We start from the raw sequence: 16,493 nt of genomic DNA, 5'->3' as shown, positions 1-16,493 counted from the left end.
TAACGCTTTTTTTTAGAGTTTGGTGGAGGAGGGGACCCCATGAAAAAGAAGATGCATAGGAGAAATTTCTATAGGTCTCAGTGTCATCCATTTATTCCATAGGGTGATTTCCCCCAAAACGATTTAATCTTAGGGCAAGACCATCATGTGTGGAGGATCGTGCCCTGATGCCCACAACCCCTCCAGCAGCGGTCATCCACCACCGGGTATATCTGCGCTAGACGGGAAGGAGTCCGCTACCATCTGCTAAGGAATTTGTAAGACATTTCCTGTACCCAGGAGCTTATGGAGGTGGAATGTGTTAGCTTAATTATTCTCTGGACCTGTGGAAGAGTAAAGGTTTGGTCTATCCCTCTTTCCCATTCTCCAACATAATATGTGACTGATTGGGCGTTGAGGACAAGTCTATACATGGGTCATGGATATCAGCTCAGTGCTAGAGGGGATGTTTGGGGGGCATAGTGACCTGATATATTCAACCTGTCCAACACAGTGAGAGAAGCTCGGGTTAATGGAGACAGCCAGTCCAAGAGACCCCCTAGAGGCAGTTGGAATCCAGGGAGCTCCCACTAGGTTCCTACCGGCCAACGTTTTCTCCACCCACAGTTTAGTGGAAGAATCATGGCACCAATTGAAAATACACACTAAGGACATAGCCTTCTAATATAGAGCTATGTCAGAGAGCCCAACTCCACCACTTAGTTTATGCCTATGAAGGATGTCATAAGTTAATCTAGGGAGTCTGTCTTTCCATACAAAGTTTATAAACTCTCTACGAACATGTTTAAAAAAGGTCTGTGGGAGGGTGATAGGCATGGTATATAATGTATACATTTTTTTTGGGCAATATGGTCATTTTAAGGACATTTACTCAACCAAACCATGACAAGAGGTAACCTCTCCGATCCTGCAAGTCCCTCAGAATACCGGTTAGTAGAGACCCATAATTGAGGTTGAAAAGGAGCTTAAGGCCTGGAGTAATATGAATCCCCATATAAGGTAAGGAAGTAGAACGCCAGATAAAGCGGAAGGAATGTTGCAGGGAGGTTACCATGGCTGGGAGAACGTGAATAGGCAAAAGTTCAGGTTTCCCAAAATTGATTTTAAAGTTGGATAAAAGGCCAAATTTTTGGACTTCCAACATTAGGGTGGGCATGGACACCTGGGGAGTGAAAAAGATAACATAATAAATCGTCCGCATAAGCAGAAAGCTTGTGTTCTGCGGAGCCGATATGCACTCCTGAGATATCCGTATTTCTCCTGATTGTTCAAAAAAAGGGTTCCAATACCAGTGCAAACAACAATGGGGAAAGGGGGCAACCCTGCCTGGTTCCATTGCATATATAAAAATAATCAGAACATGTGCCATTAACTTTAACTCTGGCTCTGGGGTTTGTATACAGCACTGAGACCCAGCCCATCACATGGTCGCCTAGGCCAAGTTTTCGTAATTCTTCTGTCATAAAGACCCAAATCACCCAATCAAATTCCTTTTTGGCATCCATTGATAGCGCAATCAGGTCCATTTTGTGCTCTATGAAGGATGTGAAGGGCTCTAATAGTATTATCTCTGGCCTCGCGACCAACCATGAATACTGTCTTGTCGGGTTAGACCAGCGTCGCCACATGGTCTTATAATCTAAGAGCCAACATCTTAGCTAGAAGATTAGTATCAGAATTTAGAAGGGAGATGGGCCTATAGTTTGCGCAAAATTGGAGGTCCTTCTCAGGTTTTGGTAGAACCATTACATGGGCTAACAAAGCTTCTGGAGGAAGGGGGTTAGAAGTAGTGATGGAGTTAAAGTAACTACAGAGAGGCAACACTAGGGTGGAGAAGAACTGTTTGTAATAAGCATTTGTAAGGCCATCTGGCCCTGGTCTTTTGCCTGGTGGCAGGACATTAACTGCTGAACTCAATTCCTCAGTAGTAAATCGAACTCATCAATAACTGAAGGAGTCAGGTCAGACAAGGCAGATTCCTCCAGGTAAGCCCGAATCTTATTTACCTGGTGCCCACTCTTACCCGTTGGGGAGGATGGGAGAATATTATACAAGGATTCATAGAAGCAGTAGAACTCTGCAGCTATGGACTGAGTATCCACTATCTATTTGTTGTGGGTAGTCAGGGAGTGGACATGACGGGAATCCTGCTGTTTCTTTAATTGTCTAGCTAACAACCGGCCGCATTTATTTCCCTGCTCATAGAAATGGTAACTTCAGAATATTTTTTTTTTTTTTTACTAGTAATTGTGGCAATTAGTGGCTTATAGTAGGACTGCAATATTGTGGTGGACAAATCAGACACTAAGTGAAACTTATGATACTTTTGTGAGGACCAGTGAAACCAATACAATGATCAGTGGTAAAAAAATATGCACTGTCACTGTGCTAGTGACACTGGGAGGGAAGGGGTTCACATCAGAGGCAATCAAAGGGTTAAATGTGTTCCCTGGGAGTGCTTACTAACTGTGTGGGGGATGCTTTAACTGTGGGAAGACAGAGATCTGTGTTCCTGCTTAGCAGAAACACAGGATCTCTGTCTTACCTGCTAACAGAACAGCAATCTGCCTTGTTTACATAGGCAGACCACCGTTCTGCCTCTGTTGGGAACGATCAGTGGGTCCCGGCAGACATTGGGTCCTCTGGACCTGCGGATTGGCTCTCGCTGTGTCCAATCACACTGGGAGCGAGTCACCGGCGGCACGCCTGTGCACTGCAGACCCAGGAGTGAAAAATTACGTACCTGTATGTTATTTTGCATAGAAGAGCCACCGCCCCACAGTCGGCAAGAGGTTAAAGAGGGCCTTTCCAGACTCTGGCAGGTTACAGTCTCATGGAAAAGGTAGTTTTAAGGCTTCTGTTGGTCAAGAGAAGAGTGGTGGAGAAGAGGGCTGCCTAATTAAAGCATTTCAAAAATGTTTAAGTCCTCGGCGCCCAGGGCTGTCAGCTGCAACATCCCATTGGCAGCGTCTGCATCATATGGTGGAAGATTATCTGTAGATGATCCACTGAGTTACTAGGTCATGAAAATAGACCACTGGCCTCACATAGTATGCAACTGAGTTAGCGGGCTGCCCTGCATCCAGCATGCTTTCCAAATGGGCATTCAGTGCTACTGGAGGTTTTGTGACAAATAAAAGAGCTCATCTGTCCACATATTCCATTACCCTGCTGACATTTGTCAAAATTTATCAGTCCTGGATTAGCAGCGGTTATCAAGTCCTTGATGTCGCTGTCACTGATTAAGTGTTTTTGAGATCTTGGATCTCTGCAAGACTGTCTAAGCTGCCTAACTTTGTGGGTGTTGATTTTATCTTGAAAACATTTTTTGGTAAAGGTTTCATGGGCACAAACACCCAATGACCAATTTTTCCGCACCTGTTTGACAGGTGCATATCATTGCAATTTTTTTACAGCAAGGCCGATTCTTGTTTTCATCAAGAGTACCTCTAAAGGGTTACAGTGTGAAGGCACCACCAACATCCAAAAACCAATTTTTCCGCACCTGTTTGACCAGGGCATATAGTTAGACATTTTTATAGCAAGGCAAATTCTTGTTTATAACAGAACCTCTATAGGGTTACAGTGTGAACGCACCACCAACACCCAAAGACCAATTTTTCTGTACTTGGTACATCGATCTAAAGTCTGCAAAAGAGACACCAGACTTTACCTAAAAAAAATAAATTGTTAATTTTGGCCTGAGTGTACTATAATGTGGCTTCTTCATATAAGGCTTGCTCACTGTGGTGCAAAAACGCTGTTATTTCCATCCAAAGTCTGCCAAAGAGACACCAGAATTTATCCAAAAAATCTCTACTGATGTTCATAGGGCATTAAATTGTGGCTTTATCATAAAGACTGGCTCCTCAAGCCGTTGTTTACAAAATAAAGAAAGCTTGCCGGGAAAATCAATTTAAATCGTATTTTTTTCTTTATAAATGTCAGTTTTGCTGCAGCAGGTTCTATACATGGTACAGATGTGCCACTTTATAGGTAGACTAAGGGGACCACCCCAGGCACTACATTTAAAGGGATTTTTAATTTTATTGTTTCACATTAAGCACCATTAAAATCACTGCTTCTTTAAAAAAATCCTTTTTAAAAACTTTTTATGTATTAATACATGTCCCCCGGGGCAGTACCTGGGCCCCGATACCGTTTAACTTGCATATAAGCCTTCAAAATGATTTTTCAAGTTTGGGTTCTATAGACTTTAATAGGGTTTGCGGTTTGGGTCAAAACTTTTGCGATGTTCAAGAGTTATTGCGCGAAACCGGGGGGTGTTCGGCCTATCTCTACTACCTACCAGTGCCCATTAGTGCCACCTACCAGTGCCCATCAGTGCCCATCAGTGCAGCCTAATCAGTGCAGCCTATCAGTTCCCATAAGTGCAGCCACATCAGTACACATCAGTGAAGGAGAAAAATCACCTGTTTGCAACATTTTATAACAAACTATGAAAACGTTTTTTTTTTTTTTAGTTTTCTAGATTGTTGCATTTTGTTTTGTTTTTTTTTAGCAAAAAATACAATACTCAGTGGTGGTTACAAAAAACACAAAAAAAAAGCTTTATGGAGTGCGCATGCGCGGCAGCTCCGTGATGGCGCCTTAGCCCGGAGCTCCGCGCCTCCTCGGCCATCGGAGAGCCCCGACACCGGCATTCCTGTACACTGTGCCCTACGATCGGCACACTCCGCTGCCCCTTCCTCCCGCGGACCTCCGGTGGATGTCGGCGGACCGCCGCCGGGAAGTCTCCCGCCATCTACTCTTTCTCTCCCCGGAGCCAGATACAAACAAAATGGCGACCGCGCCTTCCTTCACCTCAGGGAACCGCGGCCCGCCGGAGGTAGGAGACGCTGAGGCACTCCAAATGGACTCCCAATCTCCCTCTCCAGACCCCTGGCCATCACCTTCTACCCCCGCATACCTCCATCAGCCCCCACTAGCCTCCCCAGCGTCCACGGAATCCCTGCTAAGCAGGACCGTGGAGCAGGCCCCAGGGAATCCAGGGCTGCTATCACCTGAGGCCCCTGCTTTGCCTCTTCAACTAGGCCTCAATTTGCCTGGTCACTGCCCGGACCTGTCAGTACTTATGGCACGTTTCTCGGAAATGCTAGCCACTGGTCTAGCTCACAATGCCGCACAAATCACTGGGTCTATTAAAGCAGAACTCCAGAATCTTGGTACCAGGATAGAAGCGATTGAGAGCACCTTGGACCACACAGTAGCACGGGCCAATCAGAATACAGCTTGCATCCAGACTATGCAGGATCAGTTGGACACTGCGCTCAGTAAACTGGATGATCTGGAAAACCGGAGCAGACGCTTGAATTTCAGAGTCAGGGGGATCCCTGAAACCATCACAGATATCCCCGTCACTATTAAAGCTTTTATTAAGGACCTTATACCGGACATTTCTGAACATCGCCTGGAACTTGACCGAGCTCATAGGGCCCTGCAATTGCCCCGCAAAGATGGCCTGCCCAGAGACGTTATCGTCAAAACGCACTTTTACGGGGTTAAGGAGGAGCTCATGAGAAAGAGCAGGGGTAGGGAGGATTTGAGCATCCAAGGCCACAAGATTCAACTGTTTGCTGACCTCTCCCCCTTTACCATTCAACGCCGTAGATCCTTTAAGCCGCTTACATTGGCGTTATGTGCTAGGGCGCTGAAATATTGGTGGTCCTTCCCCTTCCGCCTGAATTTTCTATTTCAAAACAAGACTTACAGCTTTGCCAACTTCCAGGAAGGCGAACACCTGCTCCTACAGATGGGAATTCTCACCAGGGACCCAGTCCCCACTTCATCTACCAACAGGAGAGAATCTGCCAAGCGGCCTCCACCGATCAGCCCTGTGTCCTCGGTATGGACCGCACAACATACGAAACGCCACCGTGATGTCAAGCCACCCTGATGACCGCGTGGATTCTCCTTCAACACTTCCTCTAGGCTGTTAGAGTTTACTCTACTTAGCCTGATTTGGGGTCCCCGTTGATTCCTGCCTTCACTTTTTGAACCCCCTTTTTTTGGCCCGTGTTTGGACTGCTCACTGATTTTTTTTTTTTTTTTTTTTCTTCCTCAGCGAACTGGCTCTCCCATACTTTAGGCCATTTCTGGTATTGATTTTTACGACTGAACTGGTTGCTGTTTTTATTTTTTTCTATTTCCTTATTTTTTTTTTATTTATTATTATTATTTATTTATTTATTTTTTTTTTCCTTCTCCTCTGAATGTTTTTGGGCTAATTTGTTTCTGGTCCCTTTCCCCTCCCTCATACTTCCTCTTTGTCTTACCCCTCCTCGTCCTCCCTCCCTTCCCACCGTCTATCTATCCCTTCCCCCCCTCCCGATTCCCTTCTCTCCCTTCCCTTCCTCTCCCCAGACCCTTTTTCCCCTCTCATTTCATCTACTCCCATGCTCCTCACAGTATATGCTGGGTTGTTGATCCCGCTCTGTAACTAGAGGGATCGTAGTGCTTTGATGTTGTTTTGTATTAATGTTTTATGGGGGTGCTGGGTTGGGGCTCTTTGACCGGGGAGGTTTCATTGCGCCTCCTCCTGTCGGACGTAAGTTGTTTACTTCTTGCTTCCCACAGGAATGTGTCCTGACTGGATCAGGGCGCATCTGTACGTTTGATGGGGGGCTGTGGGCTTTGCCTGCGGTCACCTCATCCATGCGCAAGGGCTTGCTCTTGCGCCCTTTTTCTCCTTTTACTGTCCTCTTCTTTTTCTTTTTTCTCCCTTCACGGGGTTCTTGTTCTTTTCAGGGGGTTCCTGCGGTCCGACTGGTCTATTTATGTCCCTTCTTCCCTTGCGTTACAGATCCTGACCTCTCCCATGGGATACATTGGGAATCCACTACTGAGCTCACTCCAGCGCACTCTATGATGGCACACCATGACGTCTAACGTGAGTACGGTATCTTCTTTGCAGGTGGCATCACACAACACCCAGGGCTTAAATTCCCCGGTTAAACGTAGGAAGGCATTCCAACATTACCATTCCCAGGGACTAGGGGTTCTCCTGCTTCAGGAGACTCACTTCCCAGATTCTTATCAACCCTCCTATGTCCACCACAAATACCCCTTGTTTTATCTGGCCAACGCCCCCTCCAAGCAGAGAGGGGTGGCCATATTTTTCGCTAAATCCCTTCCCTTCTCCCATCTACAAACGGTTCGGGACCCCCACGGTCGCTTCATATTAGTCAAAGGCCACATACAAGGGGAGTTATACACGTTTGTATCCTATTACGCTCCCAATCGGGGTCAGGCAAAATTCTTCTCGGACATGTTCCTCATACTCTCTCCTCACTTCGAGGGGTGAGTTCTCATAGGGGGGGATTCCAATTTGGCTCTTGATTGCTCCCTAGATAAATCTAACTCCTCTGGTGGTCGGCTTCGACGTCCCTCCAAGCAGAGTCTGCGAGTAGCTCGAACACTTCACTCGCTAGGTCTGATTGATATCTGGCGGGAACTTAACCCCTCTTCCCGTGACTATACACATTTCTCGGCACCCCATCATACGTTTGCGCGTATAGATCACATTTTCGTCCCCACAACTGATGTTCCATCTGCGCAGAAGTCTAAAATTAAGGATGTTCCTTGGTCGGACCACTCCATAGTTTCGCTTCAGCTCTCCTGCTCCTTGCCTCCCCGAGGCCCTTCGCCTTGGAGAATTAACGAGTCCATCCTGAGTGACCCCGCTAGATGTTCTCAGGTAGAGGCTGCACTCCGAGACTATTTCAAGCTCAACGATCTTCCTGACGTGTCCCCCTCCACCCTTTGGGGGGCTCATAAGGCGGTTATTCGGGGCTACCTCATTCAACTGGGGGCAAAAATTAAAAAGGAAAGACTGATCGACATTGCCCGTTTGGAGACTGAATACTATCGTCTCCGCAGAGTCCATAGGAGATCCCCGAACCCTACCTCGCTGGCAGAACTGGATGCTGTCAAGCTGTCGTTGAACTTAGCCCTGACTTCCAGGGCGGGGAAGGCCTTGAGGTGGCAATCTGCTCGCTCTTACGCTTCTCGGGACAAATTGAGCACGAAATTAGCGCGGAAACTCTCCCCCAAATTTCGGGCGATCTCCATGCCTAAGATTAAATCTCCCTCTGGCGTTCTCTCGAGTAATCCCGTCTCCATCATGGATTCCTTTCACTCCTTCTATTCACATCTCTATGCGGCCCCTGCCCCCCACAAGGGGGATGATCCTGATTCGTTCTTGAACAAAGTACCTATTCCCCGCCTATCGGCTACACATAGATCCCTTCTTGAAGCCCCTATTGATGAACAGGAAGTGCTTGATGTCGTTAAGAATCTCCGATCCAATTCCGCCCCAGGCCCTGATGGTTTTTCAAACTCGTATTACAAGATTTTCGTGTCGGTCCTATCTCCTTATTTGGTCAGGTTCTTTAATGCCCTCAGGGGAGGTGCTAGTCTTGAGGAAGCATCTAATACAGCTTACATATCGGTTATCCCCAAGCCTGGGAAGGATCCCTCTGAGGTGGGCAATTACAGACCAATTTCGCTTATTAATAACGATCTCAAGATCCTGACAAAAATTTTCGCTAATCGTTTATCTAGCTTTATTACCAAATACATTCATAAGGATCAGGTGGGGTTCATTCCAGGTAGGCAGGGACCTGACCAGGTAAGGAGGGTGATTGACGTCATCTCTTTGTTGAACTCTGGGTGGGACGGTGGCCCTCCCCAACATGGTTTCCTCCTGTCCCTTGATCTCCAAAAGGCCTTTGATTCCCTCTCTTGGCCGTTCCTCTTCCGCACTCTGGAATGTTGGGGCTTTGGCCCCTCTTTCCTCACCACTCTTCGGGCCCTTTACTCGCAACCGGTAGCTCAGGTCCGGATGCAGGGTTACTACTCGGCGCACATACCCATCCGGAGAGGCACGAGACAGGGATGCCCCCTCTCTCCGCTCCTTTTTGCGGTGGCTCTCGAATCTTTAGCAACAGCCATCCGCCTTCATCCTGATATTCATGGTATACAGTGTGGATCCACGACCCACAAAGTTGCGCTGTTCGCAGACGACATTATGCTTTTTGTCACCTCCCCCTTGATCTCTCTACCCAATATCGTCTCCCTCCTTAACGCCTTCGAGGCAGCGTCTGGATTACGAGTCAATATGTCCAAATCTCTGGCCCTTAATGTCAACCTCCCCTCTTCTCTAGTGGATCGGTTAAAGGACCATTTCTCTTTCTCTTGGCACTCGGATTCCATCCCCTACCTAGGGGTGTCGTTAACCCCCTCTATAGATAAGCTCTACCCATCCAATTACCCGCCCATGTTCCGACGACTGAAGCGGGAACTTTCTGATTGGTCGCGCTATCACATCTCCTGGATGGGGAAAGTCAACGCAGTTAAAATGAAAACTGCCCCGGATTCTCTATTTATTTCGGTCTCTCCCGATCCCTGTGCGTAAATCCCATGTTCAGAATTTACAAGGCCACATCTTTAAATTTATCTGGGGACAGAAGGGACATAGAATCAATAAACATACGCTTCTACGCTCCCGGAAACAGGGGGGCTTGGGTGTACCTGACCTCTGGAACTACTATCTAGCAGCACAGCTGACACAGTTTTCTGTTATATATTCCAGGGGGGGGAAACCCGACTGGTGTCATATGGAACGTCAGGCTGTCCCCAGACACACTATTGATTATTTGGTTTGGAGTCCTGCCCCTGCCTGTCCTCCAATATTGTCTCCGACCCTTTCACATTCATTCTCCATTTGTGATCGCATTCACAAGACGCGCAAAGTGACCTCACATTGGGCTCCGCTCACTCATCTATTTCACAATCCGGCCTTCCCTCCAGGGGAAACATAGGGGCTTTTAAGTGGTGGACTGACAAGGGCATGTATAGGATCGGACACTTTGTTGATAGCTCGGGTCCCATAACATTCTCACATTGTACTTCTAAGCTGAAGATGCCATCTGCGGAGAAGTTCCGTCTGACTCAAATTTCGCACTATATTCACTCCCTCAGGCTCCGTTCTCCTGAGCCCCTGCGGGTGTCGCCTTATGAACAATGGTGTGCCCAAATTACTGATGTTAAGGGGGGTATTTCCCCTGCTTAATTGGGAACAGGACTTCAATATAGAATGGGACCTCCCTAATTGGCACACGTGTGTAGGACGTTCTTTTCGGGGTATTCACAATGTTGGGCTCATGGAGGCTAACCTAAAAGTAATTATGAGATGGTACATGGTGCCGGCTAGGCTGGCTGCCATCTACCCCTCCACGCCACCCACTTGCTTTCGTGATTGTACCCTGACGGGAACGGTCCTCCATATCTTCTGGGAATGCCCAAGGCTGCGGAAGTTCTGGGGACGCATTTATGGTATGGTCAGGCGAATCACTGGTCTTGCGGTACATCCGTCCCCTTTGCATGCTCTTTTGGGTCAGCGCATTCCTACAATTCCCAAACACACCCAGGCCCTCATTTTCTACATCTTCCTCGGTGCCAAAATGGCGATAGCCAGGCAGTGGAAAATGCCTTCGGTTCCGTTGCAGCTGGCTAAGCGTAAGATTTCGTGGATGATGGCACAGGAGAAGATGTATATCATTCTTGACGACTCCAGAGCTAAATTCGAGCGGATCTGGGAACCCTGGGCAGCTTATGTTAATGTTACTATTTGACCGGCGTCGGGCCGCTGGAACCTTCTACTCCCTCTTGCTCTTCCTCTCTTTCTTTCCTCTCTTCTCTTGATGCCTGTCAGTTTCCTATCCTATCTATTCTGCCTTCTTCTTTTTCCTTTTCTTTTTTCTTTTCTTCCTCTTGATTGCTCACATTTGGTTTATGTTGTACTCAGAGTGTTTGGTTACTAACCCGCTTGGTGGGGTCTCTTGGTTTAAGCCCAGAGCCCCTGCCAAATGTTTGGAATGGGTCTTTGATAACGATAATTTCTTATTTTTCTGTTCTTCTCTATGATCGGGAATACAGGTCCATCTCTGTTTGAGCTAGGGACTGGGATCTGCTTACCTATACCTGGTTCTCCTTTGGAGTCCTGGTGATTGGGATTCCACTCGTTTCAATAATATTGGTTAGGTGCTCCCACCTCGAGGCACAGTATGTTCCCTTTTGGGGTGTCTCGGGGGTGGAGCTCTGCCATTGGGGGGTCGCCCCTGTTATCCGCTAGCTGGTATCCCACTTTTTAGGCTTTTCTGAGTCAAGTTTTGGTCCCACTTACACTGACTTATTCCTGGTGTTTATATATACGTGTTGCTTGCTGCACATCCTCCCCATATTGCTGTACTTCATGTTTCTACTACCGCATGTTGTGTTACAGTTTTCATTTCTGTACCATTCCAGTTACTGTTTGTACTCGATATTTTCGAATTAAAATTTATTGAAAATAAAAAAAAAGCTTTATTTTGTGAAAAAAAATGATAAAATTTTGTTTTGGTAGTGTTGCATGACCGCGCAATTGTCATCCAAAGTGCAACAACGCTGAAAGCTACAAATTGGCCTGGGCAGGAAAGGGGTAAAAGTGCCCAGTAGGCATGTGATTAAACTGGAAGTTCATTTGGGCTTTAACACAAATATTGGGACACAGTGTAAACTATAAAACTCATTCCTGACTGTTCAAAATTGAAATGCTTAAAATACTTGATTTTTCAGTGCGGCAGATCAGTTTCAAGATAAATTCCCATTGCGTGCCATGGTTTACAGTGCTTTCCTTTGCCCTTTGCATTACCTTACTGATTTGGCCTAATGGTTTACATTGTGAAATAACACAAATGAAAGAATCGCTAGCAGCTGTTACACAAAACTGTTGGCAGTATTACAAATAGTCCTCACGTGCCACGCAAGACACAAATTACGCATTCTGCAAACAGGAACAGTCTGTATCAGAACAGTCAGCAGCAGAAAAGTAAAAAAATGTCACCATTTCTCATGTGATCTCAGTATATTTTAATCTTAAAATAGAATGAAAGAGGAAATTATGTCTAGACCTAATGCAAATTGCAAACTTATCAGCTGGGAAAATCCTATGCTCTTACTGTTTTTTAATGGTGCATCTGATAGAACAAAATGAATCTGTTTAGAATATATCAATAAAAGGGAGTGACCTCAGTAATCACACATATAAAGGAGATGTACAGGCAAAGCCCATTTGGCTGTACATCTCCTATGGATCACAGGAGTGCAGTTCGTTCTGCACTCCTGTGACCTGTTTTCAGCAGACAGCGGGCTGAAGTCCTCTTTCTGCTGACTGTATTTTACCAATTTCGTTGCAAGAGGGCTTTGTACAAGTCTACAGCATAAACAACCTAAATCATCTGCTCATCTGAGCCACTAACTAAAACGCAGCTCTGTTTCTGACTAACAGAATGAATTCCTCAACACAAACCGCATTTGGATTTTTTTTTTTTTCATGTTTTCTGAACACTTGGCCTTTTTACATACAGCAGTAGACTTCCACGACAGAGAGAAAATGAGAGCGAAAAAACCTAAGCATCAATCAGCTCACATATATAAAGACCCATGGACAGCTGAGACTGATAATGAGGTCTGGCTACCAGGCTACAAAGTAAGATGAAGGCCTAGGAATGCAAGTTTAATGCCACTCAAAGCTCCAGAAAACCTCTGGGCTCCAGGACGTAAAACAGAACTTATTATGCATCTCATAATTCTAAATGAGAAAAGAGAACAGGAGGCGCCTCCAAGTGTAGTAGATTCGGGATTTATTGGAACGTAGTAATAAAGCAACTCACAAGATAAGAGGAATTAAAAGACTGTAGGCTGATGTCCTGGGTGAGACGTCAGTTATCTTCTGGCAACGGCAGAGGCTGTCAGGAGGGATCCGTGCACCGTGTTGAAAAGCCGGCTGTTTGGTAAGCAGGGACGCCCGACTGACGCTGGCTGATGGACGAGCCAAAGAAGAGGCCTGAGGCGCAGGAAGCCATGCTGGAAGAGGAGGTGATGTCACAGATACGCAACGCGTTTCCGAGCTTGCTGGCTGCGATGACTTATGCAAGCTCGCAGGCAAGCTCGGAAATGCATTGCACATCTGTGACATCACCTCCTCTTCCAGCATGGCTTCCTGCGCACATGAACTCTAATGGCATCATCTAATGGATATCTATTGTATTTTTGCCCTAATAAAGCTATACATATAGAGAGCACTAGATTTGTCCCTATTTGTTGTCTCCCATTGGAGAAATTGCTAAGGACAGTGAGACACCACACACTTACACCACACACACAGCACACCCACACACACAGCACATCCACACACACACACCACACACAGCACACCCACACACACAGCACATCCACACACACTTACACCACACACACAGCACACCCACACACACACCACACACACAGCACATCCACACACACACACCACACACACACAGCACACCCACACACACCACACACAACACACACACACCACACCACACACACCACACCACACACCCCACCACACACACACACCACACACAGCACACTCACACCACACGCACACCACACCACACACCCCACCACACACACACACCACACACACAGCACATCCACACACCACACACCCCACCACACACACACCACACACACAGCACATCCACACACACACACACCACACACACACCCCACCACACACACAGCACACACACACCACACACACACACATCACACCACACACCCCACCACACACACCACACACACAGCACATCCACACACACCCCGCCACACACACACAGCCCACCCACACACACAACCCACACACACACACCACACACACATACACACACACACACCCCACCACACACACACACCACACACACACACACACACCCCACCACACACACACACCACACACACAGCACATCCACACACACCCCGCCACACACACAGCCCACCCACACACACAACCCACACACACCACACACACATACACACACACACACCCCACCACACACACACACCACACACACACACACACCCCAAAACACACACAGCACACCCACACACACAGGACACCCACACACACAACACACACACACCACACGCACACACACCCCACCACACACACACACACCACACACACACCCCACCACACACACAGCACACCCACATACACACCCCACACGCACCACACACACCACACACACACACCACACACACACACACCGCACCACACACAACACACACCAAACACACACACCACACCAGTGCTGTATCTTGGCCTAGGCCAACAAGGCCCAGGCCTAGGGCAGCACTTTGCAGGGGGGCAGCAAAAAAGCTGCACCACGCACGAGTAAAAAACAGCCTCCTCCCGCCTCCCCCACTAAAAAGAGTTCCTGACGGCTTGCGCTACACACTTTTAGTATAGTGCCAGTCTTATAGGGCGAATTGGGCTGGAGGGCAGGGTCCAGGAGGCAAATCAGTCTTGCACCCCCACACACACACCCCACCACACACCACACACACCCCACCACACACACACCACACAGGTAGTTTTGCTACCTCCTGGTATGATATGGTATGATATGATGGTATGATGATGGGCACTGCCGAGGCTGAACTTATGGGAACTGATGAGACTACACTGATGGGCACTGATAGACTGTGGCTGTGGTTTAAAGATGACAGGGCGGATCATAAACAGGAAGAGGTGTGGCCTTTACAGGAAGGGGTGCGTCATATTTAAATTAGGGGTGCACAAGTTTAGTCAGGCCTAGGGCAGCACAAAACCTAAATACACCACTGCACCACACACACATCACACACACTACACCACACCACACACACACACACATCACACACACCACACCCACACACACACACAGTACACCCCACACACACCACACACACACACACCACACACACACACACACACACACTACACCCCACACACACCACACACACCCCCCACAAGAACACTTCACACAATTTCCCCGGAAATTGTATGTTTTCTATTCATTTATCTTGTGCGATTTTAAGGAACAATATTTTTATGCACGATTTATATTCATATGAATTGTGATTGTGTATATCTATGTATGGCACTTTCTCACTTTATTTGCACTTACTAATGTTGCACATTTAACATTCATATATATTTAGGTGGCGCTGCTCTTCTTCTCTTTACTATTGATCTTAGATGTGCACTGGAAGCATTTATAGTGTTAGCAGCTGCTTGATTTCATCTGACACTTAATATTCAACTTTTGTACTTCATTTAGCACTAGCACATTATTTTCATTCTTATGATTTTAAATTAATTGTGTTTTCACGGCACAATCATTTCAGTTTATATATCCACTGTGTTGCGCTAATTTTACTCTCATATCTAGATATCTGTTTATCTGCCTGATTTCCTGTTGCCAACCACTGCCTGAACACCAGAGGTGGGGGACTTGAGTCACATGATTTGACTTAAGTCAGACTTAAGTCACCAGTTTGAGGACTTGAGACTTGCTTGACTAAAATTAATAAAAGACTCGACTTGACTTTGACTTGGTATTCATGACTTGAGACTTGACTTTGACTTGAGACATATGACTCGAAATGACTTTACTTTTACTTTTTTTGTGTTGCAGGTTTTTGGGGGTTTTTTTGCAGCAGTTTACTATCGCTTTAATTGGACAGATATGTCAATTTAGGACGAGTTCATCATATGTTTAATGCACTTTTATTGTGTCTCTTATGTTATTTATTAACTTATACCTGGCACAAGGATTGCGCTCTTTTTATTGTTTGGTTATAACTCATAACCTGATAAATTTAACCTCTTTCAGACCGCCCGCCGCAGATATACTGCCGCAGGCTGGCCCTCCTGCGCGAACAGACGTAGCCCTACATCGGTCACTCGCCTGCAGCTAGGGGGCGAGTGCACGCTGCTGGCAGCACACTCCCGCCCCCACTCAACAGCGGGGACTCCGATGCATGAGGCTGGCAGCTCTGATTGCCGCCAGCCATACACGATCGCTCCCCGCTGAGAGAGAAGGACGGGCAGCTGTTGTAAACACACTGGAATGATCACAGAGCGCCTGTGATCCTGCTATATAGGATCACAGGTCTCTGCGATCATTTCAAAAGCCTCGCCCCCATACAGTTAGAAACACCTCCCTAGGTACACATTTAACCCCTTGATCACCCACAGTGTTAACCCCTTCCCTGCCAGTGTCATTATTACAGTAACAGTGCATATTTTTAGCACTGATTACTGTAGTAATGTCACTGGACCTCCCAAAAGTGTCAAAAATGTCAGTTAGGGGTCCGATCTGTCCCCCGCAATGTTGCAGTCCTGCTAAAAATTGCAAATTGCCGCCATTACTAGTAAAAAAATAAACAATAAAAATGACATAACTCTTTCCCGTAGTTAGTAGATGTGATAACTTTTCCGCAAACCAATCAAAATACGCTTATTGCTATTTTTTTTACCAAAAATATGTAGCCGAAAACAAATTGGCCTAAAATGTTAAAAAATTAGATTTTTAATTTTTTTTTTGGGGGGGAATATTTTA

The sequence above is a fragment of the Pelophylax lessonae genome (genome assembly GCF_965119305.1).
Source record: "Pelophylax lessonae genome assembly, chromosome: 4".
NCBI lineage: Eukaryota > Metazoa > Chordata > Amphibia > Anura > Ranidae > Pelophylax > Pelophylax lessonae.
This window is presented reverse-complemented; position numbering follows the sequence as displayed.